We start from the raw sequence: 27609 nt of genomic DNA on the forward strand, positions 1-27609 counted from the left end.
CTACTTTTCCCCCTTAACCTTGGTTCCCTTATTGATTAAACATCTATCTATCTCAGCCCTGAAAACAGTTAATATCACAGCCTTGACAGCCATCTGTGGTAAAGTCGTCCATAGATTCACTACCCTCGTAGAATAAAAATCCTCCCAATTCTGTCTTATTGAGCAACCCTTTACTCAGATAATGCCCTCTGATCCTTGTCTTTCCAATAAGGGGAAACAACCTCTCTCCATATACACTGCCAAGCCCTCTCAGAGTCTTGTGTGGTTTAATAAGGTTGTCTCTCATTCTTCTAAGTTCCAATGAGTACAGACCTATCCTCGTCAATCTTTCCCCATTAGACAGGCCCTCTATATCTAGTCAACAGCCTCACGAACCTTCTCAGGACTGTCTCCAACGTCAGTATAGTTTTCCTTAGGCAAAGGGCCTAAAACTATTCACAGTATTCCAGTTTTGGTCTGACAAATGCCTTGTATCATTTTAGCAAAACCTCCCTACATCTACACTCCAATGTTCCAATGCACTTTCCTATCACCCACTGAACTTTGCCACTAGCTTTTTGTGATTGATGAATGAGGATTGCCAAACTTTTATGCTGTAACTTTTTGTAGTCTATTTATTCAGCTCCTCTGTTCTTCCTGTTAAAATACAGAAACACATTTCCCATGAGATTCCATTTGCCAAAGTTTTATCCCCTCACTTAAGCTGTCTACATCGTTCTGCACTCTGTGTCATCTTCATCACTTGCCTTCCCACCTAATTTTGTCATCTGCAAATGCAGCTGCAGTATGTTCACTTCCCTCATCCAAGTCAATAATATATATTGCAAAATTATTGTGGTCCCAATACTGTCCCTGTGGCACTCCACTTGTTACAAGTTGACATTCTGAAATGCCCCCACTTCTAACTCTCATTAGTTAGCTAATTTTCTATATTACATATTACTTCCCTTAAGACTCTTAACATTTTCCCAATAACAGACATTAAGCTATCTGGCCTGTAGTTATCGATTTTCTTGACTCCTTCCTTTTTTGAGTTAAAGGTAAAACAGGGGCAGTTTTCCAATCCTCTGGGACTTTTCCAAAACCTAAGGATTCTTGGATGTTTACTACCAGGCCCTCCACTATCCCTGTAGTTGCTTCCTTAATATCCTTATATGCATCGCTTCAGGTCCAGGAACTATTCAGTCTTTAACACCATTGGCTTCTCTAACATCTCTTCTTTCAGGGTAGTTACTTTATGCATTTATTGAAAGCAAGACTTAGAATATACCATGTCAACAAAAGCTCATATCATTTGAAGTTCAGGTGGCTGGAGGGGGCAGTGCTGTGTGTATAGACCTAGGAAGCGAATTGAACAGAATTAGGGAGTTCAATAAAGAAAGCAAGGCTGAGAGTGGCACTGCGAGAGGTGACAATAGCAAGTCTCAGTGGTATATAGAACAGTGAGCCTGACGTAATGGTTCTCACTTCTCACTGGGCTTGCTGGTATATACATACATCAAGCTCAATATTGTCAGACATCATGCATGAGGAAAAAACCCAAATAACACTGTTTTCGAATGTATTAGCTTAGATTGCTGTCTCTCTCGCACTTCAATTTTCAATAAAATTTCAACAAATAGCTGATTTGATATTGTCATAGTCTACCATCAACAAAATCAATAAATTACACTTATTTCATATGCAATTTCACTGAAGTGCCATATTTGTTCAATATGTGTCAAACTATTGGAACAGATAAAAACCTGTGGATGCATTAAATTTGGCAACAAAACAGGAGGCTTCATTCTAGCACTGACAAGATACTATACGTGGCACAGTACAGAGTTGCTACTTCTTTAGTGCTAATATTTAAATTGCGTGTGGAATAAATTATAAAACCTTAACCTTTCGGGAATTGCTGAATCATATGCAAAAACACAAGCTCTAAAATGATTGCTTTCATTGAATCACAGAATCCTACAGTGCAGATAGAAGCCATTCAGTCCATTGAGGCTGCACTAACTTTCAAAAAAGCATCTCACCTAGACACTCACTCACCTCCACTCTATTCCCATTACCTGGCATTTACCTTACCTCACCCACCTAGCCTGCACATCAGTGGACAATACAGGACAACTTAGCATCACCAATTCACCTATGCTGTACATCTTTGGACTAAGGGAGGAAACGAGACACCTCAGCAGAAATCCAAGCAAATACAAGGAAATTGTGTAAATTCCAAACGGTCGCCAAAGGCTGGAATCCCTGTACTGTGAAACAGCAGTGATAATCACTGTGCCGTCTCTAGAACATATTATAAATCAAGAACTTTTCAATGTACTCTAAGTTCTTTCTCTTGTGATTTTTTTTGAGAGATATATATATAAGTTTTGAGAAGATTTGTAGATCAGGTTGAGGCTCTGGATGTGGGTTTGCTTGCTGAGCTGGAAGGTTAGTTTTCAGACGTTTCTGCCATGATGACATCATTTCCTGTTCTCTTTCTCAGGGTGTGTTAAATGGGATCCAAGTCAATGTGCTTTGTGTCCAACCGGAACTCTATCAACAAACACATTCACTTGGATCCCTTTTACCAAACCCTGAGAAGGATGACAGGAAATGACATCACCATAGGAGATGATGCCACTGCAGGAAATTACATGACCAATCCAAGGAAACTCAAACATATAAATAGAAAGCGGGCTACATCACCAGTGCTTCATTCAGAGGCTCACTGAAGAAGATGTTACCTAGTATGGTGACGAAATGTCTGAAAGCAAACCTTCCAGCTCAGCAAGCAAACCCACATCCTGATTAAGAAGCATTTGAAACACTTTCAATTTCAGAAGTTGCACTACACCATCTACCAATTCCAAATGAAACCCAAATGCCATGTTAATGATGCATGCAAACTTACAAGCAAACCTTATTGCAAGATTATAACGCAAAGTAGTGTTATTTGTTGGTTGGATAACCCATTATTAAATACAAAAAAAAGGAGCCTTATTATAAATAACCATTCATTTGATTTAATGCAAATCAAAGAGTTGAAGATTGTTACTACATTTTATTCAGAAATGAAGGTAACACAAAATCAAAATTTAAAAAAAATTCAGCCACAGGGTGCGAGCTTCATCTGCTGAGCCAACCTTTACTTTCCATCTGTAGCTGCCCTTGAGGTGGTGGTGGTGGTGGTGAGCTGTCTTCTTGAATCATCGCAGTGCATTCAGTGTTGGGTACATTCACAATGCTGTTAGAGAAGGAATTCCAGGATTTTAGACCCAGTGACATTAAGGGAATGATGATGTATTTTCTAGTTTGGATGGTGAGTGTTTAGAGGGGAATTTGTAAATGGTGGTGTTCCTACATATCTGCTGTCTTTGATCCTCTAGATGATAAAGATTGTGTGTTTAGAAAGTGTTGTCTAATAAACCTTGGCAAATTTCTGTCGTGTATCTTGGTAAATGGCATACACTGGTGGGGGAGAAGGGAATGAATGTTTATGGATGTGCTGCCAATCAAGCAGGCAGCTTTGATCTGGATGGCATCAAGCTTCTACAGCTTCACTCATGCACACAAGCACTGGATTATTCCATCACACCACTGACCTGTACCTTGAAGATGGTAGACAAGCACACAAAGGGGTCATGAAGTGAGTTACTTCTCCTACCCCCCTGCTCTACTCACCACAGCATTTAGAAGGTTAATCCAGTTCAGTTTCTTGTGAATGTTAGCCCTCAAGTTGTTGACTGTGGGTGGATTCAATGATGGTAAGGCTATTGAATGACTGACAGAGTCATAGAGATGTACAGCCTGGAAAGAGACCCTATGGTTCAACACGACCATGCCAATCAAATATCCTAAATTAATCTAGTCCGCATTTGCCAACACTTGGCCCATATCCCTCGAAACCCTTCCTATTCATATAACTAATCCAGATGACTTAAATGTTGTAATTGTACTAGCATCCACCATTTCCTCCGGCCACTCATTCTGTGCACGCACCACCCTCTGCATGAAAATGTTACCCCTTAGAACCCTTTCAAATCTTTCCCCTCTCACTCTAAATCTATATCCTCTAATTCTGGACTCCCCCACCGTAGGGAAAAGACCTTGGCTATTTAGCTCACCTGCGCCTCTCATGATTTTATAAACTTCTATTCACTGAAGAAATAATAAACTTTTCCTTGGATTATAACGGTTGAAGAGTGCCTCAGCACAGTGACCTATTCCTATCCAACACCAGCAATGTCAAGGTCATCCTCTCATTTCAAAACCATAAAGTGAAACATGAACTCCATCTATTAAATTATATTGGCACCGACTCCCACTCACCTCTCAAAACCAAAGCTCAAGTTTCGATGTGTTCAATCCCCAAGGTCAATCTTCATTGATTTCCTAAAGTAAAGTCTTAATTCAAACTGACCTCACCCCCTTAAAAATTACTACAGCTTACTGTCTTTCTGGTAACTCCTGATTCCACGTCCCAGTTCTGAATACTTTATGCTTTCGTAATTTCCCTGGAAAAATTTGAGGATGAATGATAATGTGTAAAATGACAGCATGGATCATCTAAGGACAAAATTCACACAATAACTGGTCCAATTATTATACAAATAAATTTCAAATGTGACCGAAAGAAAACAAACATCCGCTAGTTAAGAAATTGCAAAACATACAAAGCAGCCCAGTTTTTCCAGGATATGACCAGCATAAATACAAAGTCACTTCCTATTCTGCAGGAGTACTAGGACTTCCCTGCTTATCACTGCAAAATAGGATTAGACAAACAATTCTGACCTTGAGGATCAAATGATCTGCAGTCGTTGCCATAGCAGTTTTCCAAACATTATCCTTTTTAAAAACAATTGATTATTTGCAATACAGTCTGCTACAAGAAGAGCACACCATACATCCCTACATATCAACACAAGAGTGGTGTGTACATGGGACGTAACTACGTACCTGCAAGACTGTTTAAGATTTCTTTAAATAGTGACAGACTAGAAAGCATTTTCTTTTGCGAAATGGGTGTGGTGGTTACCCTAGCTCACAAAGCAATCAAAACTGCAGATTGATGTACATTCTTACTTCAGAGAGGACATAAGTAGCTCAGAGAAGGTTCACTTGACTCATGCCTGGATAAGGGGCATATAGTATGAAGAATGATCAAATAACAGGTTACACCCATTAGGGTTTAGAGGAATGAAAGTCAATCTTACAAAAACATGTCAGATTCGAAGAGAACTTCATAGGGTGGATTCTAAAATGATATTTTCCCTTGTTATGCAGCCTAAAACTAGGGGACACATTTTAAAAATTGGGTTTCCATTTAAGACCACAGGGAAGTGTTTTTTTTTCCTCTAGAATCATTAGTGTTTGAAATACTCTTCAATGGAGAGCAATGGAGACTGGGTTGCTGAATATATTTAATTTTTTTATTATTCAACCTTTATTTTCCCCATCAACCTGCTGAAATATTATTACACATCTCTGGAGTAGGTGGTACTTGAACTTGAATCTCCTGGTCCTGGGGTAGGGACACTACTATTGTGCCACAAGAGGGCTGTTAGTTTTTGATCAACAAGGGAGTTGAGGGATATGGCGGGAGCAGGAATGTGGATTCGCGGTCAGCTATGAGATTATGAAATGGTAGAGCAGGACCTGGGAGCCAAATACCTTGGTCCTGGTCTTAAATTTACTTGTGCTCACGTTACATTTTGTTACATTTTAAAATGTGCAATAAGGTTACTACAATCAGAATTAGTTGCACAGCAGGAAACTGTAACCTATTACTCGTGTATAAAATGAATGAACATTTGAAGTGTAAAATAATCTAAGGGATTAGGTATTTGGGAAAAGGCAGATCATGTCTAACTAATCCAATTAAATATTTGAGAAGATCACAACAAAAACCTGAATTTTTACGCAATAACTTTAACATAGTAAAATATCCAAGGTGCTTCACAAGAGTATAATCAAACAAAAATAGATCTAAAGACTGAGCTAAGGAAGGATGGGTGATTAATAGTGTGGTCAAAGTGGTTCGCTTTAATGAGTAATTTCAAGGGCATTTAGGAACAGAATTCCAAAATGACTTAAGGCATCAACGTTAATGATGAGGAGAAGGAATTGAGAGTGTCCAAAAGGGTAGAGTCAGTGATATGTCATGTCCTTGGAAAACTGTAGACTGTCGACATGGAGGAGATTATACTTGAACAGGTAGATTGATCAGTCATGGGTGGTGGAACAGGCTTAAGTGACTGAACTACCTAATCAAGTTCCTCCTGTTTGCGTCAGCTGAATAGATACAGTTTAAAAACATACTTGCTCAACTTTAATCGTGCTTCACGCCAAAAGACTCATCAATAAATTGCATTGAGCTCAGACATAATGGGTTGTCCTATGGGGAAAGGTTGGATATTTTCGCATTGTATCCACTTGAGTTTAGAAGAGTAGGTGGTGACTGGTCAAAACATACAAGATCCTAATAGATCTGGAATGGATGTGGAAAGGAGGTTTCCTTTTAAGGCAGAATCTACAACTGGGAATCACTGTTTAAAATGTTATCGAGGTAGATGGGAACGTGGATTTGAGGTTACAATCAGATCAGCCATGATCATCTTTAAAGGCAGAGCAGGCTGAAGAGGTAAAAATGTCCTACTCCTGCTCCTTACACTCTATAGCATATAGACTGATATAGCATATGATAGTTCCGTTCCCATGCGATCCCACATTATAAGAAAATCGCATAATAGCAGCATCATTTAAACCAACGGGACAGGAATCATGCCAATACAGATAAGGAAAATTTGCATTCTGTAAATAATGCTCTAAAGTCTTCAGTCACATTATAGCCAATTCGCGTTGGAGAAATGCTCATGAAAGCAGAAGCAACTATGTTTGTACATGACATGTTTGTGAAACCAACATTTTAATACACTATGGTACAACATACAGGAAACCTATCATATTTCATTACCATCTCATTTCATGTAGAAATTCAGTTCAGTAAGGACAAAACTCTTACTTTTTATGGTATACATCTGTTTTTAAAATATTATTTAGGCCCTTACTTTGTAGGACTGTCACTAATATACTCAAGTAATTTGAATCCAAAACAGGTTCCAACCTTAATCATTAATATAAAGAATCTACAATTCAGGAACGAATAAAACTACAAACAAACAAACAAATTAGCTTATCAATGGAGTCAGAAATGCTTCCAATGTATTTTTTGGCAAGGTCTTCTTTAGGGACCCAAGAAAACAACTTTCTATCCATTTGGGCAATCTTTTTTAAAGGAGGAGAAGTTTCGTGATCTAAAGGATTCAATTTTTTTTCGATTCCTCATTTGTTTCCTTCAGCTAGACTCAACTCTGTATTGTGTGCACAAGCAAAAAAAAATCCTTTGGGCATCATTCAATGTAGTTCTGAAACTGGACTCTAGGAGGTGTATAATCTATCTCCAATATTTATTTCCCTTTGGAGTAAAACATCTGGGACTCTGCTCTGCATATTATCAGGATAACACAAGATTATATAGATATGAGGTTAAGAGCTTGAAATACAAATCCTACTTCTCACTAAACAGCACAGTGCTTCCAGTAGCACCCTGTAGAAACATCAGGGAAGAATAAAACGCATGGCTTTAGCTTATAAAGGTCCTTAAAGTACAATTTTCCTACTGCACATTTAATCAGACTATAGTGTTTTGTAAGTCCTTAAAATTATATAATCCATGCGCACTTTCAAAACTGTTTTGACGCAGAATTACACAGTTACTCAATGCCTCTCAATCATCATCCATTACAGCCCCACTTTACATAGGTTAACACAGTGACTCAGCAAATACCTATTTTAGAAAAATTCAAAACCACATCCAGTTCTGCAGCATATACCAGGTTTTACTGCTTCACTGGGGTGTCTTATGAAGTCTTTATCACAAGCAGCAAATGAACAGTATCCCATCAATAAAAGCAAAATACTGCAGATGCTCTACATCTGAAACAGAAACAAAGTAACTCAGGAGGTCTGAAAGCAACTGAGGAGAAAGAAACAGAGTTAAAGCATCAAATCCAATATGTCTCTTCTTTAGAACAGAAATTTTACTCCAACAGTGTCTGTCTTGAACTATCAACAATATTAAACAAAATCAAAAAACCTCAGGTGCTGCTCTGAAATTAGTAGTGTACATTAATTGCAAAAGAAATGTAAAATGAACCATTTGCAATCACCAAACCAGCGACTTGTAACACAGCAAGTCCTCACTTTACGTCGTCCTGTACAACTTAATCTGGGTCTAAGTCATTTCTTTTAGGGTCTGTTTTTCCAATTTACGTTGCGATTTATGTTTTTACATCATCACTGCTCATGTTGCATGCTGTCATTTCCATCGGCAAAGCAGCAGAACAATGCTGATATGAAGGAGTTGTCTAGGGACTCTTGCCCTGCTTGAGGCCTCATTCCATAGGCTAGAAGTATTCATGATTACTATTTGTACATTCAGGTAATAGAGATTGAGGAGTGGCTCCCTGGGAAGCAAGGGAGAAATATGTTTGGATCCCAACTTCAATTTATAAATCGATTCTTAAGAAGACGAATGATTTGCTAAATTTTGTTTCACTTAATGACCCTTTCAAAGAACACAATTGGGACCTTAAGTTGGGAACTACTATAATGGAGAACATTGCACATCAAGAAATGAGCTCTTCGAATCTGTTTGTTTAACAGATATTTCAAAATTTCCATCTTAAAAGCCTCAAGTGTTTGGAGAATGGAGAACTCTTGGAGTCTGAACACAAGCTCTCAAAGTTCAATTTGTGCCAAAACTGTTATATGAGAAACTTCAATATGAGGACAGATTGAAGAAGTTGAGAGTGTTCTCCTTAGACAAGAGAAGATTGGCAGAGGATTTACAAAATCATGAGCAGGCTGTTCAGAACAGACAGAAAGAATGTGGTCTCCTCGTAAAGAAGAACAAAAAAGCATATATTTAAAGTGATGTGCAAAAGAAGCAAAAAAGTGATGCAAGTAATTAGAGTATGGAATAGTCTTGAAGTACTACATACTATTAAATGTATAAGATGAGGCAGCTAATATATGCATAACAAAATAGAACCACAGAAATGATACAGCACAGAATAGGGCCTTTTGGCCCATCTTGTCCATGCCAATCCAAAGATATCCAGATGCAGTTTCTAATTCTTGTCTTACTGTACACAGTCCATAGCCCTACAGCTTGTACAGATTTAGATACTTTTAAAAGAGATTAGGATCTCTGCCTCCACCACCAACTTAGGCAATAAATTCCAATCACCCACACCACACTCTGCTCAAAAAAGATTTTCCTCACAACCAATCTAATCCTTCTGCCACTTTTTGATCCCTGGCTTTTGAACTGCCTGCTAAGGGAAACAGGTTCCTCCTGCCTATTCTATTTCTACCCTTCACAATTTTGTTTTCCTCAATCATGCTGCCCCACATCCTTCTCTGTTCCAAAGAAAACAGCCCCAACTTCTCAAATCTCCCTTCATGGCTCCAATTCTCCAACCCTCGCAAACATTCTAGTAAATTTCCTCTACACTTTCTCCAGAGCAATTACGTCCTTCCTGTAATGTGGGATCTTATACAGTTTTATCCTTATGTCTCTACTTTTGTATTCTATATCTCTGACAATAAAGGAGAGCATTCCACATCTTCTTCCCAAGCTTAACTAATTGTATTGCTACTGAGAGCCAACAAATAACAATGTGATCATGACCAGATAATTTCTTTTTATGACATGGAAGGAAGGATAACTACTGGTTGTTACCAGGGATTAATCTTCTGATCTTCATCCAAAGAATGCCATAGGATCTTTCGCATTTATGTGAAAGGAAGATAGGGTCTTAGTTTAACATCTCACCAAAAAGATATCAACCTCCTTCAACAGTGCCAGACCAGACTCCTGTGTTCAAGTCCTGACTTCGACTCAAACCCACAACAGCCTGACTCATTGGCAAGAGTGCTGTCAAATGAGTCAGAGCTTAAGCACAAGACTTTGTGTAAACATATAATCCTACTTAAGAGAAATAAAATTACACTTGTACAAAGATGCTATACAATCTATCCTTTGAAAACGCAGATAGCATATAATGTGTTATCAATGAAGTTCCTGATTGCATAATTTAAGTTTCACATGAACAATTTAAGATTAAAATAATTCAGCAAATGCTCAGAAACACACAGGTCTCGGATTCTCATTAACGTGCACTGGTTAGGTGCAACTCATCGATGAGCGAGTTGAACTGCTGAAGAGGAGCTAATGGCTCAGGGAGTAAATCCTGACCAAAACAAAGAGACTAAATATACTTTAAGTTGTATTATTCAAACTGCACCGAAGTACCACTTTTAAATATAATCAAGGAAGGTTTTTAACAACTTTTGCAAAAATTATTACATTCCATTATACTACCTGGTTTCTTTGGTTTAGGGCAAATTTTGCATTTGTTAATGAACAAAATTAGTTTGAAGAAGAATTGGAGGAAGACGTTTCTCAAAACAAATGAAGATTCTGGGGTGCATCTTGAATGACTTTCATGCATGGTTTTGGTTGCATGAACACAAATCTCACTATTTTCCATTTTAATCAATCTTTCAATTATCCAACTCCTGGTAGCATTAATATCATTCTTTCTGATCATTATGTGTTGATGAGTAAATTGATTGAAGAAATAAACACTGATAATCATAACAGTGCAATATAATCCATGATTTATTTAGCTCCGTCATTGACTGTGGGGAGAGTAACGTCTGTTAAGATTGTTTACAAATAAACAGACTTACTCAAAAATTCATGGATGGATTTCAATGAAACCTGATAAACAGTTGGGCCAGAAGAACTAATTAGTTGTTGGCGAAGAATGTGGATCCAGATCCCAGAATGTTTTGCAAAGGATTCATTTACATTAGGAGTTTCAGCAATCAACTTTGTTTTGGAGTGGTTTGCATTTTCTCAGCTGCAAGTTGCCATAACTGTCAAAACAGGAGCACAATTTGCACAGCAAGTAATTTGATGTGAATTGATTTGAAGAAGCGGGAGCTTTTAATAAAGATTTACTTTTTTTCAGCTTCGTAATTACAGAGCATCAACCAGGTAAAAAGCCTCAAAGGGAGAACTGCACAATGTTGAGGTAACACAGCATGACAGAGGCTTTTCATTTTTCACTATTCTGACATGGGACACTGTCATCATTGGCAAAATCAGCATTCAGCACCTATTTCTCATTGCTCTTGAGCTGTTTAGCTTGCTAAGCCATTTTAGAAGACTTAAGAGTCAACATTACTGTAGTCACATGTACACCAGAGTATTTCAGAAATCAACATCTGACCATGATTTCAATTAATCGCAATTCCATCATTAATATTTACTCATTTTTCCACGTAAAACAAGTCACAAGCAATACTTTTTAAAATATCTGCAGTCATGGCCCAGACAAGCTTGCTTAGATTCCCTACAGTGTGGAAACAGGCCCTTTAGCCCAACAAGTCCACACCGACCCTCCAAAGAGTAACCCACGCAGACCCATTCCCCTCCATTTACCCCTGACTAATGCACCTAACACTATGGACAATTTAGCATGGCCAATTCACCCAACCTGCACATTTTTGGATTGTGGGAGGAAACCAGAGCACCTGGAGGAAACCCATGCAGACACAGGGAGAATGGGCAAATTCTACACAGTCGACGGAGGAAGGAATCAAACCCGGGACCCTGGTGTTGAGAGATAGCAGTGCTAACCACTGAGCCACTGTGCCGCCCCGGTTTAATTCCACCTCTCAACTCCCCACATGTGAAGTAGGAAGAGCTGCAATAAATGCTTGAAAAAAAGTTCAGCTGATTTAGTACACAGGACCTCATAAAAACTTATAACCAGGAGAGGAAATAGGCCACAAATACTGGAAATAAAAATATTGCACTGGTGTCTAATCTGACAGCCAACTTTTTGAGGGAAAGTAGCAAACTTCTATTGTAAACATTACCTATTTCCCACAGATGTTTCATTCTTTAGTCTTTATTCACATAATCAGAAATACAAAGGTTTTAGCCTTTTTTTTGCAAGTCACTCATTACCAAAATGAATGATTGGAAACCAGGAGAAGGAACAAATTAAGAATTAAAACGGTTAACTTTGAAAAAGACATGAATAAAATAGCTAGTAACCAAGTAGATAGGAAGTCAATGAGAGCACGAGAGTTTAAAGAAAAGATGCACTTCAAATAAATAGGATAGGATTGAAGCACCAGTAAATTTTTTCCTGACAGGACTTACTGGGGGTAATTCAGGAGGCATAGCAGAAATCTCTCTCAAGCAAAAAGAGCCTATTAAGGGAAGGATGACAGCCAGTAACCTGTGAAGTTCCACAAAGAATCACTGTTGACACCATTTATGTAGTACATTCATGATCTAGACAAAGGGATTGAGAGCACAGACTAAGACAGTGAGTAAAGAAATGGCTGATGGGAAAGTATGATGTTAGGCACTTTGATTGGAAGAAGAGGTTTAGACTATTTTGTTAATGAGAAAAGGTTTCAGAAATCTGAAACATAAAGATTCTTGAGAATCCTAGGTCATGATTTTCTTCAGGTTAACATACAGGCTCATTTGGCAGTTAGGAAGATAAATGTAATGTTAGCATTCATTTCACAAAGGCGAGAATACTGGAGCAGAGATGTACTGCTGAGGCTGCATAAGGTCTGACAGCATTTGTAATATTGTCAGCAGGTTTTGGTCCTGTATCTCAGGATGGATGTGTGGGCATTGGAGGAGTGTGTAAGAGGTTCACAAGAAGCGGTTGAGGATCCTGGGTTTATATTCAATGAAGCTTAGAAGGGGGAATCTCATTGAAACTTACAAAATACAGAGGCGCCTGTATACAGTGGACATGGAGAAGATGTTTTCACTAGTAGAAGAGCCTAGGACCAAAGACAGACTTAGAATGAAGACACCACACTCTGGAACTGAAATGAGGAGGAATTTCTTTAGCCAGTGGTGGTGAATCTGTGGAACTCATTGCCAAATATTGCTGTGCAGTCCAAGTCAGTAAGTATTGTTAAGAGATACACTTGTTCTTAATTAGTAAGGGGACCAAGGGCTATGGGGAGAATGGGAAGAGAATGGGATTGAGAAACTGATCAGCCATGGCTGAATGGCGGAGCAGACTTGATGGGCTAATTCTGCTCCGACGTCTTTTGGCCATTTCAGGATAGTTTTAGTTCAGGGACAATAGTGACTAATGTAATTGGAATATTCTTAGATCAGTCTATAAAGTTAGTTCACTGAGCTTGAAGGTTTGTTTTCAGACATTTCGTCACCATACTAGGTATCATCAGTAAATGCCTCCGGTGAAGCACCAGTGTTAAGTCCCACCTCTCTATTGAGAGGTTTTGGTTTCTTAAGGTCGGTGATGTCATTTCCGGTTCTTTCTTACTTTTTCAAGGGAGGGTAGATAGAATCTAAATCTATGTATTTATTGATGGAGTTCTGGTTAGAATGTCATGCCTCTAAGAATTTCTCATGCATGTCTTTGTTTCACCTGTCCTAGGATGTTTGTGTTGTCAATAACTACATTGAATTAGATCTTATCTAAATAGAGAGGTGCAACAGACCACCAGTGCTTCACCAGAGACTCTCTCTGATTATGTTATGGAGTATGGTGGCGAAACATCAGAAAATAAACCTTTAAGCTCAATGAGCTAACTTACATACTTATCATCAATCTGAGCTACAAATCTTCTAAAAAATTGCTAATTCTTAGATTGACTACTTCGCCAATGATTTTAAATTTGTTTCTCAAAGTATCCTTCATCTTGAATTCAACAAAAGCAAGCATTGGTCATCTAACTTAAAAAGAATTCCCTTTAATATTTATTTGCAAACAATTAACCTTGATTTTACAAGCAAAAACTGTTATTCCCCTTCCCAAATTTTGCCATTTACCTGTGTTTCAACAATTAGACAGACAAGGAGACTTAGTGCTTTTATTTTAGTATTTAAAGCCAATGAACAGCACCAGTAGAATAAATACAATACTATAAACATTGCCACTTATTAAACGTGTGTCAGCAATCTGTTTCTGACAGATCCCTACATGTATCACAAAGGTCAGAGTGTAATTGAACACTTTGTCTTCCGAGGACACTGGACTGTTGATTGTATTCTCAGTAATCATGACTTATTGACCATTTGTGCTACAAATGTCACGTTCCATTCTAAAATATCAACTGAAGAGTTTATCATGTAATGTTGACGAGAAAACTGCTTCAAAATTAACAGGCTGTTAACAAAAGTATAAAATCCATAAAATCTGTTTATATGTTTTACGTAGTCTCCTTTTGTATCACATGATTGAAATATGAAACTCTGGGCTGGATTGTGAAAAGAGGATTGTGCAAATAACTCAAGTCTCAGTAATAACTCAAGTCTCAGTAATCAATGGCATGCCATATACATGTAACACCTTCAACCAAAATAAAAACTCTTCATATTAGTGCACCAATAGGTGAAAACTAAACAATTCTGGCACTCCACTAATTAAATAGCATCCATGGTCTGGATAAATTAGAATATGTCATTGTGTTACATTTTGCGAAATTGATTTGTACATTTTATTTTACAATCTGTTACTTCAATGTGGCGACTCTTCAGGATTAGTCATGACTTTTCTTTCAAATTGACTGAAACATCACATCAACCCATGGGTGCAATGCTCCTCGGAATACACATTCCAATTTTATTCTAAGCAATTATACTGAAATTTGACACTTTCCTTAATTTGTTTAAAAATAACTTGGCAAGTGTGCAATATCAATGAACATACATCTGATTTTACTCTTTTGGAGCACATTACCACAGATGCTGGAATCTGTACTGAACACAACAAATGCTGGAGATCACAGCAGGTCAGGGAGCATCCAAGGAGAGAGAGCAAGTTAATGTTGGTCCAAGATGACTCGATCACAGCACCATCCGATTTTGCTCTACCTCATTTGACCAGATAATAACCAGAGGACACAGGCTTCAAGATTGGCAAAAAAGCCAGGGAGAACATGATATAAAACACCTTCTGCTACACAAATGTTCAGTAATTGGAATTCATGGCTTTGTGGTGGGGATGAGTACAGGTTCAACGGCAGCCTTCAAGAATGAATGGAATAAAAACTTGCATGGCAAATATAGGCAAAAAACAAGAAATCATCTGGATATCCAGAAGTTGGCACAGATCTGATTGATTGAATGGTCAACTTCAATAGACACTATTCTGCATGCACAATACAATGAAACAAATGTGGAGTTATACTCCAATAATCTATTGGATTTATAATCGAAACTTACATTCTCCTACAAATGATGCTATTGGTTGGGAAGGTCTTACAGTTGGTTCTACCATAACGTATGATTCTCCAACACGAATTGGCTAAAACTCGATTGAAGAATTTACACCATTATTTGCAGAATGTGAACGCTAACATGGTCCCATTAGTTTAAATGGTGCTGCTTTACACAATTTTCTTACAACATGGAATCACACAGCAACAGAGCATTTGTGAAATATCAGAACCAACTATATTGCAGTATGACATTATAAATGCCAACACAAATTTAGAATGATTAACATTAAAAATGTCCACTGATGAAATATATTAATAGCCAACAGTCACTTTACACCATTTATAGCAGTTGGACAAGACATCTCCTATTTATCTCAACTGTTCCTGAAGTTTCTCTCCCTCCAGCCTTTGCTCTGCATTCTCTCCCCCTTTCTCTCACTTTTCTTACCTGATTCCTTGTATGGTCTCCACTGTTTACTTCTCTTCTAGGTGTTTTTTTTTCCAGTCAGGTGAGGTATGGTACACAATTTAAAGCAAGGGAGCTAATCAAAGGCAGTTGGGGGACATGGTCTAGCATTTTCTCATTGCTCTCATGCTAGATTTTCTTCTGAAGGCTTCAAGTCTATAATTAGCTCATATTTTTCCTTTCACACATTCATATGAACAAACACAAAAGCCTGTTTTAAACAAGATGCACATAAAATCTGTTGGTTAAGCTTTCAACATTCTATAAAGGTTTTAACAGATAATGGAGGGACAGATGGGAACAAAACTGCATAAAGATCAAAAGAAAAAAATTCCTAAGATAACAGACAGCAAGATACTGATGCATTCACTGAATTAGACGCACTGCATATGCTCATACTGTATATGCCAAACTCATCATTGTCTGAGACAAAAAGGTATTTAGGAAAAGACAAAGACTTCATGGAAAATCTGTAATAAAGACTTTTATTTATTCATGGCATGTGGGTATCATGAGCTACATCAGCATTTATTGCCCTGGAGAAGGTGGTGATGAGCTGCCTTCTTTTACCATTGCAGTTTTGAATGATTGATTTATTGCTGTCACATGTACTGAGATACAGTGAAAAGTGTTGTTTTGCATGCTATACAGGCAGATCGTATCATACAAAATGTATTAGGGTAGCAGTACAGAGTGCTAAATACACTGCTACAGCAGCCACAGAGAAGAAGAAGAAAAATAAGTCAAAATTAATACTTGAGGGGTCTGTTCAAAAGTTTGATAACTGCGGGGGAAAAAATTGTTTTTGAATCTTTTGTAAATGCATTTGAACTTTTATATCTCTGCCCTACTGGTGAAAGAGACTATAACTCGAGTGGGAGGTGTCTTTGATTATGTTGGTTGCTTTCCAGAGACAGTGGGAAACGTAGATGAATTCAATGGATGCTTTGTATGCTGGATTGGACTATGTTGATGATTCTCTGTAGCTTCTGGTGGTCTTGGGAACAGCAGTTGCAATATCACAGTGTCATGCATTCCAATAGGATGCTTCCTATAGTGAACTATAAAATTAGTAAGAATCCTTGTGGAATTTTCTCAGTCTCCTGAAGAGATAGAGATGCTGCTGTGCTTCCTGGACAATTGCATTGACGTGGGAGGACCAGAACAGATTGTTGGTAATCACCACTCCCAGCAACTTAAAGCTCTTGACTATCTCCACTATTGATGCAGTAAGGGATGTGCCCTCCACTCCACTTTCTGAAGTAATGGTCAGTTTCTGGGGTGCAAAGACATTTAAGTGCTGTTTGAGAGGGAGGATTTTGACCCAGCAACCAGTGAAGGAACAGTGATATAGATTCAACAGGATAATATGCTACCTGGAGAATGTGTAAGTGATGGTGATCCGATCCATCTGTTGCCTTTGTCCTTCGAGATGATAGAGGTCACAGGCTTGGAAGGTGCAGTCACAAGACCCTTGGAGAGCTACTGCAGTGCATGTTGGAGATAACACACAGGTTACCACTGTACGCCAATGGTGAAGGGAGTAAATCTTCAGAGTGGTGGATACAGTGCCAAATCAGGAAGACAGCTTTGCCCTGGATACTGGAGTACTTTAATCAGTCTTGTTGAAGCTGCACTCACCCAAGAAAGTGAAGAGTACTGCATCACATTTTTGGTTTGTGCCTTGGAGATAATGGATAGTCATTGGAAAATAGAAGGTGAATTACTTGCCGCCAAATTCTGAGCTCCCAAGTGCTCTTGCAGCCATAGTATTTATTTGGTAAGTCACGTTCAGTTTCTGGTCAATGGTTGCACCCAGAATGTTGTCAGTAGGGATTCGGCGATGGTAATTCCACAGAACTTCAAGGGGAAAAGACACGATTCTCTTGTTAGGAAAGTCATTGCCTGCCACATTGTGGCAGAAATGTTATATGCGATTTTTGAGAAGATTTGTAGCTCAGTTTGACGGTCAGACTGCAGGTTTGCTCACTGAGCTGTAAGATTTGTATTCAGATTTGTACGGAGGACAAATGCTAGGTAGCACAATCAGTGAGCCTCCACTGAAGTGTTGGTTTCTGTCCCACTTTCTATTTGAGTGTTTTGGTCGGTTAACGCAAGTGATATCACTTTCAATTCTTTTTCTCAGAGTTTGGTAAACGGAGTCCAACCTCTGTTTTTTGATGGAGTTCCGGTTTGAATGCCAGGTCTCTAGGAATTCCCATACATGTCTCTGTTTAGCATGTCCTAGGGTGGATGTGTTGTCCCAGTCGAAGTGGTGTCCTTCTTCGTCTGGTGTGTAAGGATACTGGTGATAGCTGTTCAGGTCTTTTGGCAGCTAGTTGGTGTTCATGTATCCTGGTGGCTAGTTTCCTGCCTGTCTGTCCGATAAAGTGTTTGTTGTCGTCCTTGAAGGTATTTTGTATATGACATTCATTTTGCTGGCTATTGGTACAAGGTCCTTTAGGTTGACCAGTATCTGTTTCAGGTTTGTGGGCTACCTTGATGCCAAGGGGTTGTAGTAGTCTGGTAGTCATCTCTGAGACATCTTTGATGTATGATAGTGAGGCTGGAGTGTCTGGGTGTATTGTGTCTTCTTGTTTGGGTTTGTTGTTTAAGAATCGGTGGACTGTGTTCATCAGGTACCCGTTGGGCTTGAATACACTGTCAGGTATTTTTCTTCTGCTGCTCGTGGCTCCTGGGTACTGCAGTGTGTTGTGGCCCGTTTAAATAATACCCTGATTCAGCTCCCTTTGTGGGTGTTATGATAGTTGTTCCTGTCGTTGAGTGTCTGGTCTGTGTGTTGCTTTCCTGTAGATGCTAGTATGCAGTTCTCCATTGACTGTTCATTCCACTGTGATTTCTAGGAAGGGGAGTAAGTTGTTGTTCTCTGCGTCTTTGGTGAAATTTATACCAGTAAGGATGTTGTTGATGATACTGTAGGTGTCCTCTAATTTGTTCCATTTTGCGATGCCACAGATTTCATCCACATAGCGGATCCAAAGCTTGGGCTTGATCATGGGGAGAGCTGTTCGTTCTAGGCTCTGCATCATTGGAGCATGTCCAGTGGAGATTCACACAGGTGATCCTTGGAATGGGAGGCCTAACCTATGATGAATGGCTGAGGATCCTGGGATTGTATTCATTAGAGTTTAAAAGGTTGAGGGGAGATCTAATAGAAACTTACAAGATAATGCACGGCTTCAAAAGAGTGGACGCTGGGAAGTTGTTTCTGTTAGGCGGGGAGACTAGTACCCATGGGTGCAGCCTTAGAATTAGAGGGGGTCAATTTAGAACGGAAATGAGGAGACATTTCTTCAGCCAGAGAGAGTGGTGGGCCTGTAGAATTCGTTGCCATGGAGGCAATGGAGGCTGGGTCGTTAAATGTCTTCAAGGCAGAGATTGATAAATTCTTGATCTCGCAAGGAATTAAAGGCAATGGGGAGAGTGTTAGTAAGTGGAGTTGAAATGCCCATCAGCCATGATTAAATGGCAGAGTGGACTCAATGAGCCAAATGGCCCTACTTCCACTCCTATGTCTTATGGTCTTAAATGCCCCTTAAAGTTGGTGAGTCTACTACCTTTGCAGGCAGTGTGTTCCACACCCCTACTACTCTGAGTAAAGAAACTACCTATCACCATTCAATTTAAAGCTATGTGCCCTTGTGCTAGCCATCGACATCTGAGGAAAAAGGCTCTCACTGTCCAACCTATCTAACCCTCTGATTATCTTACAGGGTTGCTGCTGCAGATATGTTTTTAACAGTTAACAAAACAAAGTGATCTATTGAAGCAGATGTCAGAATGGCATATGACTTGTCTCATAATAGCATGAGCTTGGATCATAACGACTGGGGGCTTTGGGTGGATTTGAACTTACTGGATTTAAGAGAGACGGATGTCTTTCCTTTTAAAAGAAAAGGGCAAGCATTGGTTCTGGACATTAAAAGCTATATTGTAATGATCTTTATTGAATAGAACTTAAAGATTGGCTCTGAACGTTGCCAATAGATTTCTGGAATCAGGAAATAAAAGAGTGGATCATTTGAAACCTGCCTAAAGTTAAACAGAGTTAGCAGATAAACTGAATGTAGAAGTAAAAGTTTAAAAGTATAAAAACAAAATGATTCAAATGATTATGCAGCATTTAGATGTGGAAGAGTAAAGATCTGAAATTGTGATGTCACAGCTGGAATTAGCCAAGGTTTTGTTAGAAATAAAAAAAACATGCTTAGGAGAGAAATGGAGACTAAGGAATAGTGAGGATAAAGAAAAACAGAGCAATGGAAAGGGATAGAGGGTTAACAAAATCAGAAATGGAAAGAAACGATAAACAGAGGATGAATTAAAAATATGTAATTTAAAAGTCCTATGAAACAGGGAGAGAATTTGGAAATTCTGTTTTAGATATGATTTTTTAAAATTTAACAAGAAAGGATGAAAGAAAGAGAACGAGGCTGACATGTTTGCCCATCTTCTTTCATAAAGATGCAACAAGTATTTTGAAATTAATTGAATTATACCAAACAGCTTACTAAGAGACGAAATCTGAAACAATAGTGTTATTACTTCAAAGACAAGGTATTAATGGCGAAATGGAGACCACTTCGTTTTTTTGCAATTTGGCATTACAGCTGCTCCTAAATGAATAATTTAGTCTTAATATAGACATGAGGTGAGAGCACCATTGATAAAGCAAAACTCAGAGACTATGTTTCCAAATTACATTTTGAATTTCAGAGAAAATTTGAACAATGACTGAGTTAGCTAAAAAGCATTTGAAAGTTGCAATAAAGGACTGCTGTTGGCATTAATGGAGTTGTAATTTACAGTGTGTTTTGAAAATGTTTAAATGTGTGTTTATATGCAAATAGTTTGGTTAGTCTGCCTTCATTTCTTCTGCATAATAAACTTCAGTTTTATTGTTAAAACCAAATCTGTAGCATTACATGCTTGTACTGCAGTGAAAGACCAACCATGTAAAACAAAAAGGTATGACCTCACAAGCAAGATTTCAGTCTGGGATCTGACTTAGCCAGAAATAACATCATCATCTAAGGACTTCTTCGAAACAGATACTGTTGCAACCAGGTGAGGTGCGCGAATCACCATCTCCTCGCTATTTTCTTCCTGCTTGATCAGTTGCAACAAATTTTTTAAAATTCTTTTCAGCATGCAAGTATATGACACTTCAGCTCCAACACATTACTGGTCAAAATCAACATGCCAATTGCGATTTTGTTTTGAGTGAAAGGAAGAGGTATTTCATTACTTAACAACCCCAAGAAAAATAAAATGTGACAAAGTACACACATAGAAGCACAGGTACAAAGTTTAAAAAGGAAAATTTGTTTGGTAGAAAAGAAAAGGTCAAGAATGTGAAGTTTAAAACATGTAATTAGAGTTAAAATATGTAATTAGAGGTATTATATTTTGAATCTGAGACCACAATTATTTAATTAATGTCTTATGGAGTCATACTACACAAACAGTCCAACCAGACCAAGCCAAACAGAAAAGCGTTTTTAAAGCAAGACATTTTTAAGCTCTGATCTCCAGCATCCGCAGTCCTCACTTTCTCCAAACCAAACAGAATCCGAAACTAGTCATATCTGCCTGTTCCTGACTGATATCCCTCCAAATCTTTCTGATTCATGTACTTATTCTACTTACTTTCTATCACTTCATCAGGCAGTTCATTCCACATACGAAGTTCATTCCACATACTTGTGTGTAAAAAATTTGCCCCTCATGTCTTTTTTAAAAATCTTTCTCCTCTCACCTTAAAAATATGTCCCCTAGTCTTGAAATCCCCCAGCCTAGGGAAAATACACCTACCATTAACCCTATCTGTACCCCTCATGAGTCTTGTATCCTCAAATCTGAAAATATACTCAAGCTCTTGTTGAATAAATGTTTCTCCAATTTGTATAATCTTCAGGCACTGTTTCAGGTTGTCTCTGTTCATCTCACATTGTTTTCATGATCTGGACTCAAGCCGGTCAGGTGACCACTATGGCCATTTTTAGTCAATGTTTTCTTTTTTTAGGAAAGAAAGAGAAAGTTTTAGTCCCAGCAAGCATCAGGTAATAGATTTAGATAATGAAAGTTCAAAACTTATAGTTCATATTTTCTGGCTTATTAGCAACATGAATATTTGCCTCAGTTGAACTCGAATTTTATTGCTACTACAACCACTCACTCAGCCAAGTGCATCATATTTTTAATCTCCCCCACCCATTGTATAAAAGACATATCCTAATTGGAGTCAAAAGTATCCATTTGATTAATTCAAGTCAGCAGTCAACAATATATCAATTCAGTGGTATCTTAATTGTATTTACCTGGTTTATTGCGGTTATGTGGACCTCTTGATTATCCGGAAAATTTCATCAGCTAGCACACCCTTGGTCCCATAAGTACAGGTTAATAAAAGGTTTGCTTTATCAGTTTTCATTAGCTTATAAATGAGGTTGGTTTTATTGTTATACTCATGCTTGCAACTTTTAGGGCAGGCTATTCTCTTGATCCCCCGAAGAATACCGTAAAGGTCCAATAAGTTGGCCCAAATAAGAAATTGTTATTACAATTATGACTCAGATTACACAAGTAATGGGCCATCATCTTCTAATACATTCTCATACATTTAGTAAAGAGAGAGATAAATGATGCAAATGGATTATAATACTTAATTTCATTAAAATGTTTCCAATCAGATTAAAGATTAAACAGCTTAAACTATTAAATACTTCATTGTCATGTCTGTTAATAGGCTATAGTATAATCATTTTTCAGAGGGTAGCTTTCTAGAATTTTCCGAGGGCTATTTTTCAATTTTAGCAGCTGCTTTTTAATATTCATAAACACCTTTAAAAGGTGTTGCAGTTTGTTACAATGCATGAATAATTGGACTCTCTCAGAAAGACAATTACAAGAATTTATTGAAAGTCTCATTTAGCATCAACTATCCACTAAATTCAAAGGCTCAAAGCAGAAGGACAGCATGAATTTCCTAGACACCATATTTAATTTGGCATCAAGACAACAAGCATATGTTAGTTCTTTTTCCCTCAAAATAACTGCCACGCTGAAAAGCCATATTTACAAGCCTAATGCTGTTAAATGAACATTGGTTAACAATTTAATATTTGTGAAATTTAGTATACGTTCTAGCAGCTCAGATATCAGAGATTTAAATTTCACAAATATTAAAATTGTTAAATGGTGTTCATTAAACAGCATTCAATATTTTTCCCCATACAGTAATTCCCTATTTTCCCATCTAGCCTGAACCTAAGATTCCAAAATCCTCTGCAAGTGATTCATTACTTCAGTGCGTTTAAATTTTCCTAGTTCAGAGATAGCTGAGCATTTCTTTGTGGATAGTTTGAAACCATTTTCTCTTGTAGCCTCTATTTCTACCTTCTTTGTCACCTTCTTCCCACTTTCTTTCTCCCCCTTGACAAAAAAAAAACTTTCCCTTGCAGCCAGTCCAATTCTCCTTAGCCTCCTTGTAGCACCCTCTGCTTGCCACCACCACCACCATCATCCGCCCATGCTGTAGTCGCACAGCACCTGCCAAACCTCATATTCCCGACCAGATTTGCAGCCTCCCTGTTTCATCCACAGGCCTTGCAGTCCTCCTAGTTGTTCTGATAAGCAACAAGCATGGGAAAGAACTAGACTGCAATTAAGATTGCAGTGCCGGGCTATTTTCTTCCATTCTTTTTGTGAGGGTAACTAAATCTTCTTAGCTCCTTGAAAGTGGAGTCACAGGTAGATAGGATAGTGAAGAAAGTGTTTGGTATGCTTTCCTTTATTGGTCAGAGTATTGAGTACAGGAGTTGGGAGGTCATGTTGCGGCTGTACAGGTCATTGGTAAGGCCAATGTTGGAATATTGCGTGCAATTCTGGTCTCCTTCCTATCGGAAAGAGGTTATGAAACTTGAAAGGGTTCAGAAAAGATTTACAAGGACGTTCCCAGAGTTGGAGGATTTGAGCTATGAGGAGAGGCTGAACAGGCTAGGACTGTTTGCCTTGGAGAGTTGGAGGCTGAGGGGTGACCTTATAGAAGTTTACTGAGGGGCATGGATAGGGTAAATAGACAAAGTCTTTTCCCTGGGGACGGGGTAGTCCAGAACTAGAGGGCATAGGTTTAGGGTGAGAGGGGAAAGATATAAAAGAGACCTAAGGGGCAACTTTTTCACGCAGAGGGTGGTACGTGTATGGAACGAGCTGGCAGAGGAAGTGGAGGAGGGTGGTACAATTGCAACATTTAAGAGGTATTTGGATGGGTACATGAATAGGAAGGGTTTGGAGGGATATGGGCCAGGTGGTGGCAGATGGGACTAGATTGGGTTGAAATATCTGGTCGGCATGGACAGGTTGGATCAAAGGGTCTGTTTCCATGCTGTACATCTCTATGACTCGATGATTTTATGATTCTATGAATGAATCTTCCCATTAGAGTTGGCAATGTTCTGATGAGGATTAGGATTCGGATTAGGATTAGGATGGCACAGTAGCTCAGTGATAGACACTTCTGTCTCACAGCACCCTGTATTTGATTCCATCCACAGGTGACAGTCTATGTGGAATTTTCACATTTTCTCCATGATTGTGTGGGTTTCCCCCAGGTGATCTGGTTTGCAGACTAGGTGGATTGGCCATGCTAAATTGTCACTAGTGTCCAGAGATGTGCAGGCTAGGTGGATTAGCCATGGGAAGAGGCTTACAGGGCAGAGTAGGGGGCTGGGACTGAGTGGGATGCTTACTTCCACACTGTTGGGAATCTATGATTCTACTCGTCCACTATCCCACTGCCTTTTGAGCACTGGTTTTTTATCAGCTGTATTGATTTGGCTGTGATTTAGCCACATACACAAGTAATTTTTAAAACTTTACAGTACCATTTGTAAAAGATCCATTTTTGAAAATGAGATTTTCTTCCTCCTTTCCTACCCACTAATAATTATTATGCAAATTTCTTAATTCCATCATCCATCATTCCATCGTCCTGTAGCCTCCTGATCCTCAGTGTATTTTTCATGCCATTCATGAAACTATCATTGCAGGGTCTTATCTTGACATCTTTAAATCCTAATTCCTCGTGTCAGGAGAGGAAACCTAATAATGAATGAGAACACAGCATGAAGCCAAACAGCCCAAAGGTATCCATAGTCATCCATAGTAACCTGCTCAATAACAGATTTAGCTAAACGAATTCAGGACCATTTTTTTAAAAAAAACAATCGTAACTTCATCTGAACCGAAATGGTTCAATTCTACACCACAGTATGTCATCAGGCAGCAAAAACATTTCGCACCATTTAAAAACAGCTGGACTCAGACAATATCTGTGAAGCAGAAGCATCTACTTCATGTCAGTTATTTCTTGGGTTACTTAAGTCAAAATAAATTCATAAACAACACGTTACTGTAACATTGAACTGTGTACTTCAATTTGGAATGGTCATCTTTCAGGCGGAACAAAACTGAATTTTTCAGTCATGCATTTTTTCTCTATAAGTTTGCATGGACTTAACACCACGAGTGTGCTTTTTCTCATATAAATGTCATCAGAAATTGAAACAAAAGTGGAGCAGCAGTTCTCAATTTGAAAATTTAAAACACAATATTGGCTTCTTCCCTCGCTCTTTTGACCAACAAGAGACTTCAAAGTGTTATTTCAAAACTGTTACAGTACTTGATTTTAGATCATAAAAATGGCAAGTGGGAGACTTGGAATCCCTTATCCTTGTATTGTTCTCTTGTCCCAATTTCCTCAATTCCTGTGAATGCTAAAGTAAATTCTCAAGAAACCACATTTTCTTCGAAATCAAACAAACAATTAATATATATCTTTCCAAATTAAAGTGCAAAGCAATCCTTGACCACCATAAATACTGACACTATAAATGATGCAAGCCTTATTTTTGTGAAGTAAAAATAAGCCCTTTCCTCCTTTCCGACAGTCCAATGTCAGACTCAAACCAACAATATTTTCACATCAAGGTCTCCCTTCCAACCCGCAGGCACCATTCACTCTACCAAACAAATTCAAACCAGTGAACATCATGTAGATGGGTTTTTTGTAAAATAAAATTGTAATAAAAATTTAAGCATTTATATTCATACTCAGAACTTAATCCTGCACATAAAGACCTTATCATTAATGATTAGCATGTTTAAACTAATATCCTTTAATTGCACATTGAAGTGGCTTGCAGAAATAGTTTTCTACTACAACGCTCAATAAACCAAATCTGTACCTACAATTAGTTTGCAATTGCACCTTACGGTATCAATAAGACAGAGATAAAAAAAGTTCATTTTCATTGCACCATAAACCATCCCAAAATACTTTACAAAAGTTGTCAAACTGACAGCTTCATAAGGAGCAATTAGGTCAAATGACAGCATTTCTTGGTCATAAAAGTAGGCTTTATGGAGCACGGAGCAGTGGGGGAATTACAAAAAATAAGTCTTTAAAAGGGAGCTGAAGGCACAAATGCCAGTAGTCGAGCTACTAAATTCAAGTATCCTGTTTAAAAGTGAGGAAACAAAACTTAGAGCATAGCAATTTTGTTTTCAGTAGACACTGCTGGTAAAGATAAAACATCAAACAGCACAGGAACAGGCCCGTTGACCCACCATGCCCATACCAACCATTATGCTGTTCTCAACTAATCTGATCTGCCTGCTCATGGTCCATTTCCCTCTATTCTCTGTGTGTTCATGTGTCTGTCTATATTTTCTTAAACTTTGCTACTGTATCTGCTTCTACCACTCACTTGGCAGTGCATTACAGGCAGCTACTAACCTCTGTGTAAAACGCTTTAATTATATATCTTCTTTAAACTTTCTCCATCTCCATTTAAACCTCTTTCCCCTAGTATTTGACATTTCCACCCTGGGAGAGAGAGACCCTGAAAATCCACTCTCGGCCCGAACACTCAGTCTTTTATTTGAGATAAAGTAAAATTCCTTCACTGATCACAATGAATAGGCTTTACTGTGTCACTCTGTTGGCATGCTCTATGAAGCGGTTATCTTACACTCTGTCTTATATTTTATAGGCACATGACTACTCCTGAAATTACCATTGCTTAAATGTGTACGTTTTTGGGTAAGAACGTTCCTGCCAAAGTTAGTAATTGAAATGCACAATGGCATGACTAGACTGAGAAATGGTACAATTGGACTAAGAAAAGGCATGAATTGTATTTGTTTCTAAAGAACTTTTAGTTTATTAACATTTCTAAAAATACAAATAAAGAGCCAACGTCACCTTAGCGATGGGAACTGATGTAGGAAATACACTGACCAGAGATCCAGGACTGTGGGATAATCTAAATCACAGGGTTCCCAGAGGTCAAAGGTAAAGGCAATGAGGTGGTTCTAAGCGCCCTACCTGCCAATTATTTACAGATCAGGCACAAAATATCTGTAAAAGAAGAGACCACGATTAACCTCTCACAGGAGTTGTCATGCTCCCCATATGGTAATAAGCTTTGTTGTTGATTTAATACTGGTGGTAGTAGGATGAGGCACTAAGTAGGCATCAGCTGTCCACTTAAGCATTTCAAATAGAAGGGAAAGATGGCTGACCATGGGCCTTCCTGCTATTGACTTAATCAGGGTTAAGATAGGAAGGTGTTGGGCCCCTGATTAAATGCCCTGTCCACCTCCAAACATCATGGGAAGAACTTACAAACTATTTTTACAAAGTTTTCAAACTTACAGATACAAATAATCTCCTTTTTGCTAATTAATACAAAATAAACTTTAAAAAT

The 27609-nt window shown here is 38.4% G+C and overlaps 1 protein-coding gene across 5 annotated transcripts in view; it reads right to left on the reverse strand.

The window, feature by feature from the left end:
* Window positions 1–27609, reverse strand: part of prkd3 (protein kinase D3) — a 421243-nt gene that overhangs the window by 216867 nt on the left and 176767 nt on the right. The window contains exon 1 of one of the 5 annotated variants that reach the window (XM_072580538.1): window positions 4436–4451. The exons of the other annotated variants lie outside the window; for them this stretch is intronic. The gene's annotated coding sequence lies outside the window, so the exon portion shown is untranslated. Of the gene's footprint in view, window positions 1–4435; window positions 4452–27609 lie in introns of those variants that run through there. 5 annotated transcript variants of the gene reach the window in all.

Source organism: Chiloscyllium punctatum, chromosome 11 (genome assembly GCF_047496795.1).
Source record: "Chiloscyllium punctatum isolate Juve2018m chromosome 11, sChiPun1.3, whole genome shotgun sequence".
In the NCBI taxonomy this organism is placed as follows: Eukaryota; Metazoa; Chordata; class Chondrichthyes; order Orectolobiformes; family Hemiscylliidae; genus Chiloscyllium; species Chiloscyllium punctatum.